General features: G+C 56.8%; 1 long non-coding RNA gene across 1 annotated transcript; it reads right to left on the reverse strand.

The window, feature by feature from the left end:
* Window positions 1-7,339: 7,339 nt before the first annotated feature.
* Window positions 7,340-19,162, reverse strand: LOC123809647. Its single transcript, XR_006784037.1, has 4 exons — window positions 19,025-19,162; window positions 18,451-18,616; window positions 17,164-17,237; window positions 7,340-7,686 (listed from the first exon to the last, which is right to left on the reverse strand). It is a non-coding gene; the product is annotated as an uncharacterized LOC123809647 (long non-coding RNA).
* Window positions 19,163-19,250: the final 88 nt, after the last annotated feature.

The following is a 19,250-nucleotide window of genomic DNA, read 5'->3' on the forward strand; positions in this document are numbered from 1 at the left end:
GCGCCGAGGCAGAGGGTTCGGCTCTGCCCCTCGGAACCCGGGGGGCTGCGCTGGGGGGCCTCGGGGCAGGGGCGGGCAGGCCCTGGGGCGCCCCCCGCCCGCTCTTGCTTGCCCTCCTCCAGGTCCCGCCGATGGAATGCGGGCCCGGGCCTGATGCGGTTCGAGGGAAAAGGGTTTCCAGTGGAAGTTTGCGGAGGGCTGACCCGGGCGCCCTGGAAGGTCCGGGGGACTCGGGGTGCGGGACGGCGGGCCTTCCTGAGCCCCGTCGGTCCCTCGGGAACCCGGAGTCGCCGCCCCGTGGGAGCTGAGCGCCGGGCGGGGGGACGCCCGCTGCTCGGAGAAGCCAGCCCCGCACAGGCGGGGGCGCCTGCCCGTGGTGCCTGGGACCCGTGGCCGAGCACAGGCCCATCCCCAAGGCGTCCCCGTCACTAAGAGCAGGAGTGGCTGGGACCCGGCACCCTGAGCTTCAGGCTGTGACTCCGGCTCCAACCACGGGGGGCCGCCCCAGCTCGGAGCACCCTACAGTGGGGGGGGGGCGCTGCCAGCGCCCTGCAGGAAACACGGAGCAGTCAGCACCCCGGACACTCAGCGAAGCGGGGTGGCCCTCACCGTGGTGGCCCCAAGGTGGGGGAACCCGTGGGGACCTTGATTGCCAGCCTCATCGAAGGCCGGGTGACGACAGCCCCCCCCCCCCACGAGGGCCCACGGGGGAGGGATGGGCTGGCTTCCTCAGCTGCTCCCGGGACCCCTGAGGCGGTGGCCTCGGTCTAGGCAGCTCCCTGGCGCCTGCCTGGCCTCTCCTCCCTCCCCCCACGGGAGCCCCTGCCGGGCCTCAGCACGGGACCCCTGGGCCCCCCAACCGCCCACCTTCCGTCTAGCCTAGGAACTGGGGGGGTGGGGCAGGGGCTCATCTCAATCCATGCGGGAAGGGGGCTGTTGGAGTGAGAGGGGGCACCCGCCCTCCCCCTTGCAGGAGCCAGAGCCGCCTGGGGAGGCCGGAGACGCCTTTGCGCCCGGAGGGCATCGCTGGGGCCGGGCGGGAAACGGAGGGCCCAGTGGGCGGGGCTCGGAGGACAACGCCTACCCCCTCCCTCCGGCCCCCGAAGTAGGAGAGGGGGGAGTGGGGAGGGAGGAGGGGAGTCCCTCAGAGCCCCGCCCCACCCGGCTCCCGGATTCCAGATCCTTCCGGAGCGTCGCTGATCTCCGGGCCCTGCGGGGCAGAGGCCAGGCCCGCGTGGGAGCCGCCGCGGACGCCCCAGCGGGGACTGGGGCTTTTCAGACGCGGCGCTTCCCGCGGGGTGCGGGTGAGCCGGGGGTCCGGGCGGGGCGGGGGCGGGAGGGCCGCGAGCCCATAACCGCTGGCTCTGAGAGTCGAGTCAGCGGGCACTTGCGCCAGGCGAGGGGCACCGCGCTAAACCCGCAGCGTGGCCGGGGGGGGGGGGCGACCTCCCCACGGAACCCTCGTTGCACAGGAAAGCAGCTATTTCTACAGTGACGCTCCCACAACAACGGAAAGGTCGCCGCCGGTGTGGCGACTGCGGGTCCCTGCCACCGCAGACCCAGCGCAGGGGGAGAGGCGCGGGGCTTGCAGGCCCATCGTGGGAGGTGCTGCGGTTGTCCCCATTTTACAGCCGGGGAAACTGAGGTTCGCGGGGCCGGGGTGGGGGCGGTCTCATCCACTCCACCCCTGCGGGAGTCTCTTCCTGTGTGGCCTCCCCCAAAGCCCTGGGCTGTGCGCAAGTGTCCCCCGAGGAGCCCACGTCTGGGTTCGGGCCCCAGGGACTCTGATGTACTGGTTGGGGTTTGGTCTGGATGTCGGGGTTCTCTGAGCTGCCCAGGCCCCCTGTCTCAGTGCCCAGCGCCGCGTCCCACCAGCTACCTCAGCCCCGGGCAGGCGCACCAGCCTCGGTGGCCTTACAGGGAGCAGCTGTGTCCCTGGTGACAGAGATGCTGTCGGCACATTTTCATCCTGATCATTGTGGGCGTGATTCAGCGCATGTCGCAAAGCTGTGCGATTTCTAGAACATTCTGATGACGCGTGGGGAACAGCAGGATGCAGTTCGTGGAATCAACGTTATTTCAGCAAAGTTAGGGTGTCTGGTGACCCCCTGACAAATGTAAATGTTGTGATGAGGAGGGAGAAGGGACCCCAAAGGATGGCTGAGGTGGGCTTGGGCAGGTCCTGATGGGCGATGGGGATTGGAAGGTTCTGGAAGGGAGTCGGCTGCATCGTAGGTAGGCACGAAGGGACACTACTGAAAGTGTAGACGTCAGAGGCAGGACATGTCCAGGGAGAATCTCTGGGGGGGGGCAGGACACCAGGGGAGCCTGGAACGCGGCACTAGGGAGCTGGAATTGTAGGCTCCAGATAAATAATTACAGGTGACACTATCCCCTGCAGTCAGGCCCCAGCAAATGACCAGGTGCAGCCCCAAGGTTAGAAACGGCCTCTGGCCGCCGGGTTTTGTAAACAGTCATCGCCTTCAGCATCCCACGGGCGAGCTGGGCCCAGGGCTCTATGCAGCAGCACCCAGGGGAGCACCGCGCGTCCGAGCAGCTGCTACAGAGCCGGGAGCCCCCCCTCCTACCTCCGGATACTCCCAAGCTGTCCCTGCCGGCCTGGCCATCGTTCAGAGGTCTCAGCCAGGACCAAAGATAGCCAGCACGTGTCCCTGGAGCCACAGCGCCTGGCCAGCCTGGGCCACACGGGCTGGCCGGGTCTCTGGCCTCTGTTCCCGGGCTGCACCGGGCCGAGGAGCCAGCTCCCCGGGGCCTCCGGGCCGTGCTGAAAGGCTGCGTCATGAATTGTGCGCGGGGCAGTTCAGAGTGAAGAACCCCTAGGTGCCAGTTGGCAGCGATAAGGCCCTTGAATGCCAGGGCTTGGCTTTTCTGATGTTTACTGATGTGGATTATTTTTTCTGAGAGGGATTTTGAAAAGTTCTGGGAAGGAAGGAAGGAAGGAAGGAAGGAAGGAGAGGAAGAAAGAAAAACTAGCTGGAAATGCTCTCCAAGCCTCGGTGGTTGCCGAAGTCTGTGATTCACAACATGCTCTTCAGCTATTTTATGAGGCAGCCAGACCTCTACTTACCGCCCCCCCAATACTATTTTCTTGGACTCTGGCAACTAGTGCCTCGACTCCGGACTTGCCCTAAAAGCAAACAGCCATTTTTAAAAATTGCATAAACAGTGTCACAATGTCACCAAGACAATAAGCAACTCAAACAAGTCTGTTGTGGTTGCTATAGTGTTGTTTATGCCGTGACCTTCACAAGAAGGAAAATAGGCAGCCGTAACACCAGCATCCCCTGCGCCCCCCCCATGCTACTGTTGCCATTTGCCACCCCCCTCAGCTGGCTGCAAAGTCCTGCAACCCACTTGAAAGGCAGCTTTGTCTAAATTGCAAATTGTGGGTGCATTTACTTTGGATCCAGCAACCCCACTTCTGAGAATTTTCCCTCAAGTACAAAAATGACACTTGGACAAGGTTATTCTTTGCCGTGTTGTTTGTGACAGTAACAGATTAGATCCGAGTGTCCATTTGTTGGGGAATAGAGACAAAAATGACGATGCATCATCCATCAAAGGAAGAAACACTCTGAGAGGTGAAACACTGAGCAGGAAGCCCTCCCTCTACTGGATAGAAAGGGTACTGCAAGGTGCAGAACAGGACCGGAGAGAGTAAGAATTTTCTTAGTGTTTTTACAACAAAACACTCCAAGGATGCACATGAAATAAAAGTGAAACCTTTTATTGAAAGGAAAGATGTGAGCAAAATTTTCCAGTGAGTAATTTAAAATATCTACCTGATTTTTTATTATGTGACTGTAACTAACCCTCCAAAAAAAGGAGCAATTTCCCACAAGTTGAAGCCCTCAAATGACGAGCAGAGTACTGGTAACCGAAAAATTGATTCTCAATTTCTCCATTTGTTTTATACTTGCTCCTCCCTGCACCTCATTCTTGGAGCTTCCATGATCTTAGGGCCTCGTGCAATTTTGTTAAACCCTTAAACATATAAGCAAAAGAATCCTTTTTTAAACATTTTCTTAGACTATTGTAGCATTAAGTCCAACAGAGGGCTCAAAGTGCTAGAACTTTGTGACAATGGCGCCCTCTTGTGGTTCTTAGCTATTCCTGTTACATCGAGGTCTCTTCTGGGACCCAAGGAGAGTAATGATCAGACGTTTTATTTTCTGGTTAGTAATAACCTATTTCTAATAACCGCCTTTACCAGCATTTTCCAAGATGACGTCATGATCCGGGATTTTTGATTAACTAGCTGGTGACACTCTCAGATGAGAGGACTTGAACTGAAAACGGTCTGCTAGCGTCTTGAAGCTGAACGAGGAACTGGGGGAGGTGGGGCTGGAGTTTGTAGGTTTCACAGGCACTCCAGGTGACTCTGACACCCAGTAGGTCTACGAGCCATGGATCCCTGCTCTCAGGTGGGAAATGGGTCCATTTCCCCAACAGATGAAACATATCAGCCGGTGTGAACTGATCACGTACCGTCATGGATGCTGGCCGAGAATGTTCTGTCCGCCTGCATCTGCCCAGGATCACAGCTGCAGAGTTCACACTGGGGAGGCTAAGGCCCTTGGGGGGGAATTTTGGGGTTCAAAAGTTTTCTTTACAATTCTCTTGAAAACATTACTTTAATCTGTTTGCACTCACATGAAGTGTCGGTGGCGGGGCTGTCTGTGTACAGTGTTTGCCTTGCTTGTGCCCCGCCCCCCCAAAAGGCCCCGCCCCGCCCCGGATGGGTAGCTCAGTTGGCTGGAGCATCATCCTGATGTGCCAGGGTTGCGGGTTCGATTCCCTGGTCCGGGCACATGCAGGAAGCCACCAATGAATGCATGGATGGGCGGAGCAACAGACCGATGTTTCTTTCTCTCTCTCTCATCCTCTCTCGTTCTAAAAATCAATAAATAAGAAAATTTTTAAGTTGTTTAAAAACAGAAAAAGCCCAGTCCCCTCCCACACCTGAACTCAGAGGTCATTCTGAAAGTGTGCCCTCCCACCTGGCAAATGGAGTGGAAGTCTCAACCATAACACGCTTCTACTAATGTGAAGTGGCCTTAAGATCCAGCTGGCCCTGGTACTCAGCTGCTGCTGGACACAGCGGGTCAGCGGGAGGAAACTATGCCAAACTAGTATAATGTGCTTTCTTCTCTACGTTTCCTGGGGTTCGGCACATTTTTCAATAAGTGTTCCACTTGGTTAAATGAGAAAGGAACATGTACGCCATTGCGAAATACATTTCATTTCTAAATATTTAGTGACATGAAGTCGGCTGCCTCTGTTACGACAGGGTGAGCCTCGGAAGCAGGGGCGAGAAGCCGTGTGACTTCGGCTCAGACAAGGGAGCTGCACGGCACTGGCCCGGAGACTGTTTCGGGCCCAAACCGCCTCTGCGTGGTTCCCGTGTCCGATGCGGTGATGGCCAGAGAGCAGAACCCGCAGGACCGACAGAGAGTGCGGATCCTGCACCAGACCCACCTGTGCCACAGGGGTCCCGGCCAGGGGACAGAAACCTCGCCAGATATCCTGAGAGAAAGAATTTTTGTCTTAATTTGTTGATTTTAGAGAGAGAAGAAGGGAGAGGGAGAAGGAGAGAGAGAGATTTGTTGTTCCACTTATTGATGCATTCGTTGGTTGATTCTTGTCTGTGCCCTGACCGGGGATCAAACCCGCAACCTTGGTGTACAGAGACGATGCTGTAACCAACTGAGCTATCCAGCCGGGGCCGAACAGAGAGCATTTTTAAGAACAGTTTTACTGAGGGCGAATGTGTACGCCCTGGCTGCACATCTCAAATGTGTAATTTGATAGGGTGACGAATTTATACGCCACCACCCCTGCTGTGCTCAGAATGTCCCTGCGCCCCCCACATTCATACGCTGAAATCCCAGCCCACAAAGGGGATGGGATTAGGAGGCAGGGCTTCTGTGGGGGTGGGGGGTGATTAGGTCATAAGGCTAGAGCCCTAATGAATGGGATTAATGCTGTTTTAACGGAGACCCCAGAAAGCAGGCTTGCTCTCTCCCTGCCATGGGAGGGTGGGTACAGGCAGAAGGTGGCCCTCTGCAACCAGAAAGGGCTTCTTCCCCAGGACCGCACCGCACCGGCCACCTGCCTCGGACTTCCAGCCTCCAGAGCCGTGGGGTCTCACTTCCTGTTGTTTAGCAGCGGCACAGCTGGTAGCACTTCGGGACAAAAACTGGACCAGCTCAGACACCACAGACTCGGGGAGAGTGGATTCAGGATGACCTGTCCCCAGGACGTCCTGTGCCAGGTGCAGGAGAAGGAAACATACGTTTTCCCTTCACGGTATGTATCTCTCAACGAGCGGAGGTTTGGAGACTGTGCTCTTCCCGCTGTGGTTGAGAAATCTCTGCCTAAATCAAGATTTACAAAGATTGTTATTTTATGTTTTCTTTTGGAAGTGTTACAGTTTTATGTTTGAGTTAAATCTGTTATTTACAGCTTTAGGTTTATTTATGTTGAGTTAATTTTTCTGAGAGATTTGGAGTGAAGTTTATGTTTTATCATATGGATGTCACATTTTTTCCAGCACCATTTATTGACAAAGGCTCTCCACGGAATCCATTTGCAACTTTATCAAAATCAGTTTCCCACATTTGTGTGGGTCTATTTCTAGTATTCCGTGATAGGAATAGTCCATAATGTGTGCGATACTACAAGATCTAACAACCTTTTGTGTTATGCATCCACAAATATTCTTTTACACACCTTTTGTGTGTCTGGAAGGGCAGCTGGTGAGGTAGAGTGTGTGCCTTTAAAACTCTGCTGTGTCCAGATCGCTCTCTGTAATGGTTGCACTTACACTCCCATCAACAATGTGTGAGATTTGAGAGTGCATGGTTCCCCCTGTTCTTGTCCATGTTCTTAAGCTTTTTTTTTTTCAACATTTGCCACCTTTATAGGCCAAAGCAGGGGGTGGGGGAAGGATGATATGGCATGGCACCCTTTTATGTAGATGAGGTTGAACACATTGTCATAGGTTTAGAAGCCACTTAAACTTTCTTTTGTGTATCATTTACTATTTGCGTTCTTACTACATTTTTCTACTGACCTGTAAGTCTTCTTTGTATTGGTTTGCAAATATCCTTGGCCAGTTTGCTGTTTAGCTGGTGCTTGGTTTTTGGCCCAGGAGAAATGTTTCATTCTTATGTGGTTCTGTTTATCAGTTTTCACCCCTACACATAAACATTCCCAGTATAAAAATGCTGATACAAAATTACTTTTGAGAGGTAAGTGTGAACCCAGTAAAAATACCAACGCTACTTTGAAAAGGAGAAACTAGACACATTCATTACTTTCAATTTGGGGGTCATAACTGGACAGTCTTGGAACTGAGCCAGCTAAGGTAGAGCGAGGAAAGGTGAAGGAAAGCATACAGGAATTCCAGGTTGGCAAGGCCGGATGGGGTGACATGTAGGTGCCCGGCCAAGTGCAAATCACCGGGCACCCCTGGCTTCTGAAAACTGCCCACAAGGACATGGTCTGTGCACGTCTGGCCACCTGTCCAGGCTGGTGGTTCATTGGCTGGTTTTCTGCGCCTGCATAAGTCTTTGGGGGCACACCTGACTCGGCTGGTCCGGTGATCTCAGAGGTGTGGAGAGAAGACCTGCTCTCATCTCCTGAAAGGCAGAAACCGAAAACCTGGGGAGAAAAAAACAAAACAAAACAAAACAAAGCAAAAAACACTATTAGGGTGTGGTGTCCAGTAACGCTCAGTATCAATTATGGAGTAAGAACGAGTCCTCGGTCCGTTGCCGTCCTTCGGGGAGTTGCATGGTTTCCGTCCGACAGTCCACACCCGGCTGCAGGTTAGTCCTCCCGGGAGCCCGGGAACCGTTCGTGCGCCCCCGGGAAGCCCGTGCCCGTGTCCCGGGGAGTTTACTCGGACCGTGTCGGCCGCCGGGGAATTGCGTGGGGAGTCGGCCCCCATCCCTGCAGCCTCCTGAAAAAAACATTTACAAATTCCCCTTTCTGCGGCCAGGGTCGCGCCATGCCGGGGGTGAACTCTGAGGTGGACGCCCGGGTCCAGGCTGCACGCCCTCCGCGGCTCGGAACCTCGCAAGAGACGAGCTCCGGGGCGAGCGAGATGAGGCAGGGCAGGAGTGGAGCGGGAAGGCCGGCGGTGCGCCCCAGCCAGCCCCCGTCGGTCCCGCTGACCTCGGCGCCGGTTTTCCGGCGCCACCTGGTGGCCGCTTTTATATTGTCTCCTTCCTCTGGAGCTCCGGGGCAATCGGTGAGGGAAGAGAATTGATCACAGTGCCCCAGACAGAGCTCCAGGAGGTCGGCAGCGCTTTCACGCTCACCGCGGTAGAGCCCAGAGAACCGCGCTTCATCTGTTCTCTGGAGATTGTAGCTGCAGGTTTGCAGGGACGGAGACGGCGGAGGTGGTGAGGCCATTGCTAGCCCTTCTGGCTGCGGTGTGGGGTGCGCCAGGACAGGTTGACCAGCAAACGGATGGTGCCTCTCTGCTCGCGGGAGCCCACTGAGGCCCCACGGGAAAGGGGAGAAGTCAGTGCTTCCCAACCAGACGCCCGAGGTGCCCGGATGTGGATCCGGAGGTGGGAGACCGCCCTGGGCTGGTGAGACAGGCTGGGCCCTGAAAAGGTGCGGACCCGCTCCTTAGATTTCTCTCAAAATTCTCGGGGCTCTCCCCGGGCGGTCTGGGATGTGAGTGGGAGCAACGGGTGGTAGAGAGGTCTAGGTCCCTGCTAAGGTGCTTTCTTCGGATTTCATTTCCTCGGCCCGTGGAACACGGTAGTAACTAAGGGATGGAACTTGGCCACAGTGCCCAGGGGAGAGTTCCAGGAGGCTGGCAGTGCTTTCAGGCTCACCCCGGTAGAGCCCAGGGAACCGCGCTCCATCTGTTCTCCGGAGATCATAGCTGCAGGTTTGTAGGGACGGAGACGGCGGACGTGGTGAGGCCATTGCTAGACCTTTTGGCTGAGGTGTGGGGTGCGCCAGGACAGGTTGACCAGCAAGCAGATGGTGCCTCTACTTGCGGGACCCCACTGAGGCCCCACGGGAAACGGGAGAAGACAGTCCTTCCCACCGAGATGCCCGAGGTGCCTGGATCTGGATCCAGAGGTGGGAGACGGCCCTGGGCGGGTGAGATGGGCTGGGTCCCACTCCCTAGATTTTTCTCTGAATTTTCGGGGCTCTCCCCAGACAGCCCGGTTTGTGAGTGGGAGCAACGGGTGGTAGAGAGGTCTAGGTCCCTGCTAAGGTGCCTTCTGCGGATTTGACGTCCTTGGCCCGTGGAACACAGTAGTTAGGTAAGGGAGGGAATTTGGTCCCAGTGCCCAGGGGAGAGTTCCAGGAGGCCGGCAGAACTTTCAGGCTCACCCCAGTAGAGCCCAGGAGTCCAAGCTTCATCTGTTCTCTGGAGATTGTAGCTGCAGGCTTGTAGGGCTGGGGGTGGTGAAGGTAGTGGGGCTGTTGCTAGCACTTCTGGCTGAGGTGTGGGGGTGCGCCAGGACCGGTTGACCAGCAAACGGATGGTGCCTCTCTGCTCGAGGGATCCCACTGAGGGTCCCTGGGAAACGGGAGAAGTCAGTGCTTCCCAACGAAACACCCGAGGTGCCTGGATCTGGATCCGGAGGTGGGAGACGGTTCCACACTGGTGAGAGATGGGCTGGGCCCTGGAAAGGTGGGAACCATGCCATAGATTTTTCTCAGGATTTTCAGGGCTCTCCCCAGACCGTCTGGTTTGTGAGTGGGAGCAACGGGTGGTAGAGAGGTCTAGGTCCCTGCTAAGGTGCCTTCTTTGGATTTCATTTCCTCGGCCCGTGGAACACAGTAGTAGCTAAGGGATGGAACTTGGCCACAGTGCCCAGGGGAGAGTTCCAGGAGGCCGGCAGTGCTTTCAGGCTCACCCCGGTAGAGCCCAGGGAACCGCGCTTCATCTGTTCTCTGGAGATTGTAGCTGCAGGTTTGCAGGGACGGAGACGGTGGAGGTGGTGAGGCCATTGCTAGCCCTTCTGGCTGCGGTGTGGGGGTGCGCCAGGGACAGGTTGACCAGTAAAGCGGATGGTGCCTCTCTGCTTGCAGGGAGCCCCACTGAGGCCCCACGGGAAAGGGGAGAAGTCAGTGCTTCCCAACCCGAGACGCCCGAGGTGCCCTGGATGTGGATCCGGAGGTGGGAGACAGCCCTGGGCTGGGTGAGAGGCTGGGCCCTGAAAGGTGCGGACCCGCTCCTTAGATTTCTCTCAGAAATTTTCGGGGCTCTCCCCAGACGGTCCCGGTTTGTGAGTGGGAGCAACGGGTGGTAGAGAGGTCTAGGTCCCTGCTAAGGTGCTTTCTTTGGGATTTCACTTTCCTCGGCCCGTGGAACACAGTAGTAGCTAAAGGGATGGAATTTGGTCCACAGTGCCCAGGGGAGAGTTCCAGGAGGCCGGCAGTGCTTTCAGGCTCACCCCGGTAGAGCCCAGGGAACCGCGCTCCATCTGTTCTCCGGAGATCATAGCTGCAGGTTTGTAGGGACGGAGTCAGTGGAGGTGGTGAGGCCATTGCTAGACCTTTTGGCTGAGGTGTGGGGTGCGCCAGGACTGGTTGACCAGCAAGCAGATGGTGCCTCTGCTCGAGGGACCCCACTGAGGGTCCCTGGGAAACGGGAGAAGACAGTCCTTCCCACCGAGATGCCCGAGGTGCCTGGATCTGGATCCGGAGGTGGGAGACGGTTCCACACTGGTGAGAGATGGGCTGGGCCCCGGAAAGGTGGGAACCACGCCGTAGATTTTTCTCAGGATTTTCAGGGCTCTCCCCAGACCGCGTCTGGTTTGTGAGTGGGAGCAACGGGTGGTAGAGAGGTCTAGGTCCCTGCTAAGGTGCCTTCTTTGGATTTCACTTCCTTGGTCCGTGGAACAACGTGGTAGTAGGTAGGGGATGGATTTGGCCGCAGTGCCCAGGGCTGAGTTCCAGGAGGCCGGCAGCACTCAGGCTCACACCGGTAGTGCCCGGGGTCTGAGCTTCATCTGTTTTTCAGAGGAATTGTAGCTGCAGGTTTGTAGGGATGGGGGCGGTGGAGGTAGTGGGGCCACTGCTAACACTTCTGGCTGAGGTGTGGGGGTGCATCAGGACTGGTTGCCCAGTGAACGGATGGTGCTTCTCTGCTCGAGGGACCCCACTGAGGGTCCCTGGGAAACGGGAGAAGAGAGTGCTTCCCAACCAGATGCCCGAGGTGCCTGGATCCTGGGGTGGGAGACCGCCCTGGGTGGGTGAGATGGGCTGGGCCCCACTCCCTGGATTTCTCAGAATTTTCGAGGCTCTCCCCAGATGGTCCAGTTTGTGAGTGGGAGCAACGGGTGGTAGAAAGGTCTAGGTCCTGCTAAGGTGCTTTCTTTGGATTTCACATCCTTGGTCCAATGGAACATGGTAGTAGGTAAGGGATGGAGTTTGGTCCCAGTACCCAGGGGAGAGTTCCAGGAGGCCGGCAGCGCTCTCAGGCTCACCCCCAGTAGTGCCCAGGGGCCTGTGCTTCATTTGTTCTCGGGAGGAATTGTAGGTTCGGGGGTGTGGTGTGCTATAACTTCTAGCTAAGGTGTTGGGGCCGGTCGACTCAGCGTGTGTGCCCTTCCGTCACGGGGGGCCCACTGGGGCTCTGTGGAAATGGGGAGAGGGTGTTTCCCACCCAGATACTGGAGGCATCCGCTCTGGAGGTGAGAACCGGCCCGGGGCAGGCGAGAGGGGCTCGGCTGCAGACACACAGCGGGAGCCACTGACCAGCCTGAGCTTTGGGCTGTGGTGACCCCACCTCACAGGTCTTCCTGTTTTGTGTAGGAGGTTCTCCTCCGAGGTTAAGCTATACTTCACCTGAAAAGGGCTGCGAGACGGATGCAGCCCTTCCCGGCTGCTCTCCGCACGTGGCCCTCACGCACTCCTCGGACGCACCCTTAACCGCACAGAGGAGGAGCAGACAGCGCCCACTCTGCCCCCGGCTGGGCCTGTGTTCCTGCCCAACGTGGTGCTCTGCTTGCGGGGCCTGCGCTCCTCATTGGTCAGGTCAGAGACGTGCTCCGAGGTTGAGCACATCGATTCAGCGGCCGTGGGTGCACCCTTGCCATCCCGAGAGGTGGACCCATCCACGGGACATTTGCGTTGGTTGTCTCAGGCGCCACGTGGCGGATGCTTTTCCATGGTTCCCTCCTTCGGGAGCACAGGATTTGGCTGTGGTGAGCCAGGCAGAGCTCCAGGAGGCCCTTGGCACTCCCAGGATCGTCCGGTTCATGTGGCTTCGGGACGTCAGAAGGTGGGCCCCCACCAGAAGTGCCCCCTCATTGGGCCCCAGCTCACTGCGGAGGTGGGGGGGCTGGCACAGGCCGTGCTGGGGGAGCTCTGAGGTGGGTCGGAAGCTCACAAGTGTTCCTTCATCGGGGGCACCTCCGTGGGAATTTGTTTCCATCTGGAGACTTGAAGGGACCATTCTCCCTGCTGTGACTACATCCATTGGGTTGACCAGATGGCCCTACGGGCTCTGAGGCTAAGGGAAGGGGATGGTAGAGAGGATCAGTGACCAGGCCATGGTTCCAGGATGGCCGCATGAACTGTAATTCGGCCCCGCCAACAGGCAAGGTATTTTTTTCTGTCAGAAGCCAGTGGTTTGTATCACCAGATTAGTGGTCACCCCACGGTGGGTGGTTGAGGAAGTCTGCTCCGTGAACAGACCTCTGGGTTTGACCATGAGCAGATGCATGGCTCTGCCCCGGCTACAGACACGCCAGAGTGACTCTGCTGGAGAGCAGCTCTGTGTCTTTGTCTTGCTTTTTCAGGCTCCTGTGCCTGAAGTGGGGTGAATGCGGTTCTGCCCAGGGCTGCTGTGTGGGAAGCAGTGGGACTCTGGCCCTGCTGTGACTGGGCCCTCCTGTGCTGTAGAGCCTGCCCTCAGCACCTCCTTGCTGTCCCCTGCCTGGGGCTGCTGTGTGGGAAGCAGTGGAAGGTATTCTACTGGCCTAGCTCTTCTGTGCTATTGAGTCTGCCCTTGGCAGCTCTATGCTGTGCCCTGCCCAGGGCTGCTGCATGGGAAGCAGCAGAGGGGACCCTGCTGACTGGGCCCTCAATACCTCCTCACTGTGCTGTGCCCTGCCCAGGGCTGCTGCATGGGAAGCAGCAGAGGGGACCCTGCTGACTGGGCCCTCAATACCTCCTCACTGTGCTGTGCCCTGCCCAGGGCTGCTGCATGGGAAGCAGCAGAGGGGACCCTGCTGACTGGGCCCTCAATACCTCCTCACTGTGCTGTGCCCTGCCCAGGGCTGCTGCATGGGAAGCAGCAGAGGGGACCCTGCTGACTGGGCCCTCCTGTGCTGTAGACTCTGCCCTTGATACCCCCTTGCTGTGCCCTGCCCAGGGCTGCTGCATGGGAAGGAGCAGAGTGGACCCTGCTGACTGGGCCCTCCTGTGCTGTAGACTCTGCCCTTGATACCCCCTTGCTGTGCCCTGCCCAGGGCTGCTGCATGGGAAGCAGCAGTGGTCCCTGCTGACTGGGCCCTCCTGTGCTGTAGACTCTGCCCTTGATACCCCTTTGCTGTGCCCTGTGCAGGGCTGCTGCATGGGAAGCAGTGGGAGGCACCCCACTGACCCAGCCCTTCTGTGCTGTGCAAGACAACGATGGGTGCTGCAGTGTAAGAGCAGAGTACTTCAGACTCTAAGGATAGTGCATCTGGAGAGTGTCAGCTAGAGATGGGCCTATGTGTTCCACCTTGGGGTAGGAAGATGCACTGGCATCCTATTCCTCCCTTCCTTGCAAGATGTTGACTGTCTGGCTCTGCCTCCTTGGTCTGGATGTTTGGGACTGGGGTTTGTGGCCCCCCCTTTGTCTGGTGGTGTGTGAAGAGCAGTGTCCTGTGTCCCAGTGTGTGCTGCTCCTCTGAGTCATGACTGTGCCTGCCACCTCTGTCCAGTGCTGCTCTGCCCACATGGGCTCTTCCTGACCAGGGTGGAGTTTGGTGTCAAGCCTGTGATGCTTGCTCTCTTCCATTGCCTGTCAGGCCCCCCGGGATGCCAGTAGATACTGGGTCATCACCCCAAGTCCCTAAGACTGAGTGGGGGGTGTCCTTCCCTTTGTTTGACTGCCTCAAGCTACTGCTGCAGTTCCTGGAAAAGTGGGTAGGCCCATGTTCCCACCCCAGAGATGGGTTGTGTGTTGTGCCAACTATGCTCTGCTTGCCAATTAGCTAAGCCAGCCCTAGGGGGTCCATCAGGTCCTGGCCCAGAAGTGTTTTGCATGTTACATGCAACTCAAGTCCCCCTTGGGCTTAGTTGAGAACACAAGTTAGGAAAAAAGTGCTTGGGGGAGTTGCATGTAGATCAGGTTAGGGTCCCAGTGCTCCTCCCAGATGCTGTGAGGCTGCCTCTGATCCCTCCATCTGAAGCTCTGGCTTCCGTGTGGGCCAACCTGGGAAGTGATGGCCCCTGGTGACAGGACATCAAACAACACCCAGTTGGCTTCCAGTCACTGGTGTGGAAATGGGTGAGTAGGGTCCATGATGCTTTTGTCCGTAGCTGGGTTTGGGCCATGGGTGCGGCCAAGCCTGTGCTTTTTGCCTCAGACCACTTGGTGCTCTTTGTGTCCAGGGGCTCAACCTCCAAAGCCCTGCTGTGCAGGCAGCTCCCTTTCCTGCACCATCCTCAGTGCACAGGTGGGTATGTGGGAACATTTCTGAGACTGATGGGGGTTGTGAGTTAAAACACATGTGGCTGGTGGGGGGAGGTGCAGAGGCCCCTGTGTTCCAGACAGGTGTCAGGATGGAGTGGCCTGCACGCTGGTGAGAGTGGATCCCATCCTGTCTTCTGGAGCTGTGAAGAAGACCCTTCCTCGAGCCCTCCTGACTGCCTCACCTTGGCTGCCTTGTTTCATCCCTACTGACCTCATGGATTGAAATCGGCCTCAGTGTGTGGCAGTCCTGGGGTGAAGTGGCCCAGGAGACAAGCCAGTGGCTGATCAGCACAGGATGTTGGTGTGTATGGGGTGAGCTGGGTTGGAACACAAGGGTGGTGGGTGTGTCACCAAACAAGCAGGTGTCCTGGGGTCCCCTGTGTTCAGCTTTGAGGGCTGGGGCTTGCTTTAGACACCCCCACCTTCTTTGGGAACCTGAGTCCCACTTCTTCCCCTCTATGGGGAAAGCACTGCTTCTAGCCTACTGCTGTGACTTGGATGTAGGGGGCCTGCTCCCCTGTGACATGTGTACCCCAAAGTGGTTTTATAAGAATGGAAATTGGACAGGCTCTGTCTCTGTTCTTGGTGGTGGCTGTCAGTCAGCTTGACTGCTTGTCATCACATGGTGGCTCTCTCCATCTGCAGCTTCCCTTTGGGGGGAAGAACACCTGTCAAGTTAGATCAGGGCTAGACAGCCACTGTAGGAGGGGGGGAAGTATATGTTAAGGCGATTGAAGGGGTTTGCCTTGCTGTAGTGCCAAAGTGGACAGCAGCAGCAAGGTCTCTCTTAGCCTTTATCTACCAGATGTGGGGCCTCTCCGTGCAGGTCTCCAGGAGCAGGCTCTACCTCCTTTGCCAGACAAAGGGCTGCTGCAGCCTGACAGGAAGCAAAGAGACAGCACCAGAGGGGAAAGATCTCTGTCCAACATAGTGTGTAGGTGGATTGCAATTTGCTCTGCATGTGAACACAGCTCACCAACAGAACCTTTTTTGGGGGTCCTCTGCACTTGGAAGTGGAATAGAAGTTATGGCACAATCCAGCTGAAGACAGCATCGGTGGTGTGGGGTGAGCACAAGAAAGCTACTTGGAGACTAGTAAGTATTAGGTTTTGGAGGGCTGGCCCCTCCCTGTCCATGGGAGTGGGGCACTGCCTCAGCCAACACTGTGGGGAGTTTGGGGGGTGGCAGCAGGAGACCGAGACCTCAATAGAAAATGACTCAGATATAGAGGGTGGCAGGGACAGCTGCCCTCGGTCACCGCGTTGAAGTCGTCCTCTCAGCTACAGATGACCATGTTGTGGAATGTTCTTCAGTACCACATCCCCCCCATGCCTCAGCTCCTTTGTTGTATTAGCAAGAGGGCTTGAGGTGACTGGCGTTTTTGCTGAGCACCCGGGTGCTGTGTGGCAGTCAGCCTGGGTTGTTGGGAAAAACGTGTGAGGGCAGTTTCTTCACAGGATTTGCTGTGTGTGTGAGAGAGACATGAGCCTGAGACGGTTCTGTGATCTGTTGAAAAGATGGCCCTGTGCACTGGCTGTGTGGTGTGATTCTCAAAAACAATTACTTAAAAGCGTTCTCAAAATGTGTGTCATTAACACTGCCTTAAGTGGGTTGTGTTGATGGGGTTTGAGACCACAGCAAAGTGAGTAATGATTTGAGAGGAGGGAAGGAGAGAGTGGAAGGTATGAGGAGACAGAGGAGTGGCCCCAGCAGGTCGACCAGATGTCCCAGGAAATGAGCACGCAGCAGGACAAGCAGTGAGTGGGTCGACCAGATGTCCCAGTAGAGGAGCTGCCTGGATGTGAGAGCAAGGCCTGTGACCTCCAGCAGTATGCAGAGACGAAACATGCATTTTGGGGGTTAGCAGAAGATGAGCAAGGAATTGAGCCAGGACAAAGGGTGCTAGAAGAGCGTAATGAGAAGGGTCACGTGTGACTAGCAGGGTGGATGACCACACAAAAACGACAAAAACGCTGCTGGTGCCTTAGTGGCCTCCTGTGAGGGGGCAGAGGAGCCCAGACGTCACTCACCCTTGGTTGTCCCCTTCCCGCTTCCTCGGATGCCCCCAAACCACACCCTCTGCTTTGCTTTACAAAGATCTTCCAAAAGGCCCAGTGAACCCTTCAATCCACTGCAGCGTGGCGCCCATGAGGCCAGATCACATGCGACACACCAGCTTCACACAGAACGTGGACTGTGTCTGGTGGCGTGGCACGTGCACACACACACACACACACACACAGACCTCTGTTACGTGAGGCACTGCTGTGAGGGAACCACGAGTGTCTGCCCCAACAAGACACTCACCCAAGCAGCCCACCCAGTTCTCCTGGACACGGTGCTGCAGGCGAGCTGGTCCCAGGACCCACCCGAGTGTGTGCACTCAGCTTTACCCACTCAGCCTCACACCGTTAGGGCCACCCACGCAAAGCACTTCCTACGTGTCTGAGTTGTTCCTTGTGCTTTCCCACCTGTGCGTTGAGTTCTTCCTGCGTTTTCAGGCGAGCAGCTGCTAAGGCCTCTTGTTTCACAGCATCGTCAGGTTCTACCGTGAATGGGAGAAAAAATTAAGCTAGAAAGCATTTGTACAAAATGGGAATTCTTGAGTTTAGAGGAGCATTAGGAATATATAAAAGCACAGATAGCAGATGGTGCAAAAACATGTTTCTACATGAAGAAGGCTACCCTTCCGCATAGGGAAGTCTGGGGAAGGCGCCCTGACGTTTCTCATGGAAGAGGAGGACTCCCCTTCCAAACGATAACATAACGTTCCTCCACCCCGCCTCCCCGTATTTAGTCATCATTGCTTTCAGCATTAAAGGTAAGTTCTACCGTGTGGAGATGTTCATGTTTTGCTGGACATTTCTTTTTCCCTTTGACATTTCCCAGTCAGGGCCGGTCCCCAGTAGGGGGTGTGTGAGAGGCAACCACACACTGACCTTTCTCTCTCTCCCCCCTTCTCTCTAAAAATAAAATCTTAAAAAACAAAAAGAACCCACACACACTTCCATTTTATAGCAATGTGAGTTTCGGTGCCATTTCTGTTGGCCCATTCTCAGAATAAAATCTATCACGGGTAGGTTTTTAATCGTGTTCTCACAAAATAGGCCAGCATGACGCACCACCTTTCACTGCGGTTCCGTTCTGTAGTGCTTCCTGAAAACAAGCCTCTCGGACGCGCCATCCCATCACCACCACCTGGCGCTTCGTGAAATCCTGCATCTTACGCAAGATTTACGATTGCATTCTGTGCTTTGTTGGTGCACGTGCTCGTAGTTAACAATCAAGAAGACCGAGAGTGGCAGAGATGAGCGACATCTGCATTTAATGATGCCCCCATTCTCAAAGCACTTAACATGTCTTTGGGATGTCCTCAGAAACTGGAGCTTCAAACTCCAGTTTCTAAGTGCTGACAAGGCTACCGTTTCTGAGAGAATGACTTTAAAACAACCAAGTAGAATCTGAAGTCAGGCCTGATGAGTGAGTTGCGATAAATCAAAATATCATGAAGAACTGAACCTGACTTTCTCCTCCCTCATCGAGGTCTGAAAGACAACTCACAGTGCACAGGCAGACCCACGAGTGAAGTTTTCCAGGGAACCCGTCGTGGAAGGTGAAAAGCCCTCCAACAAGTACGCACCGCCAGGTAGATTTCCCCCCTCGATTAAAATCCCCGACGTGAGACGACCTGTTGTCGCACGTTCACCAAAATCGACTTCGGAAGCGCGCACACACGTTTTCTTCCCGTACTTTCTTACCCCGAACAGCAGCCCGGATTTGCAGTCACTAACCCACAGCAGCCGGCGCGGTCCAGCTGCCTCTGCCTCAAGGCTCGCGGGCGTGTGGAAAGCTGCTGAAAAATCAGGCACGACAGGATGCAGCTGAAGACCATGAACCGGCCGCAGGTGGCCAGCGGGGAGCCCACTGGGGAAAAAAAAAAAAGAAAGCCGTCTGCAAGGAGCTCAAAAAAGGACGCTGCTGAGGCTCAAGAGAAGACTTCCTGCAACTCGAGAGGGCAGAGGCCCCTCGGACCTCGGGGACGGAGAGAAAAGGGTGGCCGTGGGGGGCTGGTGCGGCGCGCGGCGTTCCAGTGTGGGCGGGCAGGGAGGGCTGGGCGACCAGGCCTGGAGACCGGCGCCGGAGGCCCAGCGTCCCCAGACACCGCAGCCCAAGAGCTTGCTTCGCAAAAAGTACATAAAAAGCCGGACGGCGCCGCCCGGGAAAATGCGGCTCCAGGAGGGCCAAGGCCTCCCCAGGCCCCGCGCGCCGCGGAAGAAGACGCACCGAACATGGCGGCGCCACCCCGCTTCCCCGCGGCCCGCGGCTACTCACCAGGGACGTGCAGGAACCGCAGCCCCTCCGTCTCCAGAGCCGGGCGCGCGGGCAGCTACTCCGCGTCCCGCTCCTGGCGGCCACAGCTCTGCCCGGTCCCTCCGCGTCAGCCTCGGGCCTTCGCCTTCGGGCCCGCCCCCACGTATACGTACTCGGGGGCGTGGCCCGGTCGGCCTGGCCAATCACAGCGGAGTGGGCGGGGCCCGGAGCCGGCGGAGCCCGGGGC

This window comes from Phyllostomus hastatus, unplaced genomic scaffold, assembly GCF_019186645.2.
Source record: "Phyllostomus hastatus isolate PE091 unplaced genomic scaffold, TTU_PhHast_1.1 phas_scaffold_555, whole genome shotgun sequence".
Lineage (NCBI taxonomy): Eukaryota > Metazoa > Chordata > Mammalia > Chiroptera > Phyllostomidae > Phyllostomus > Phyllostomus hastatus.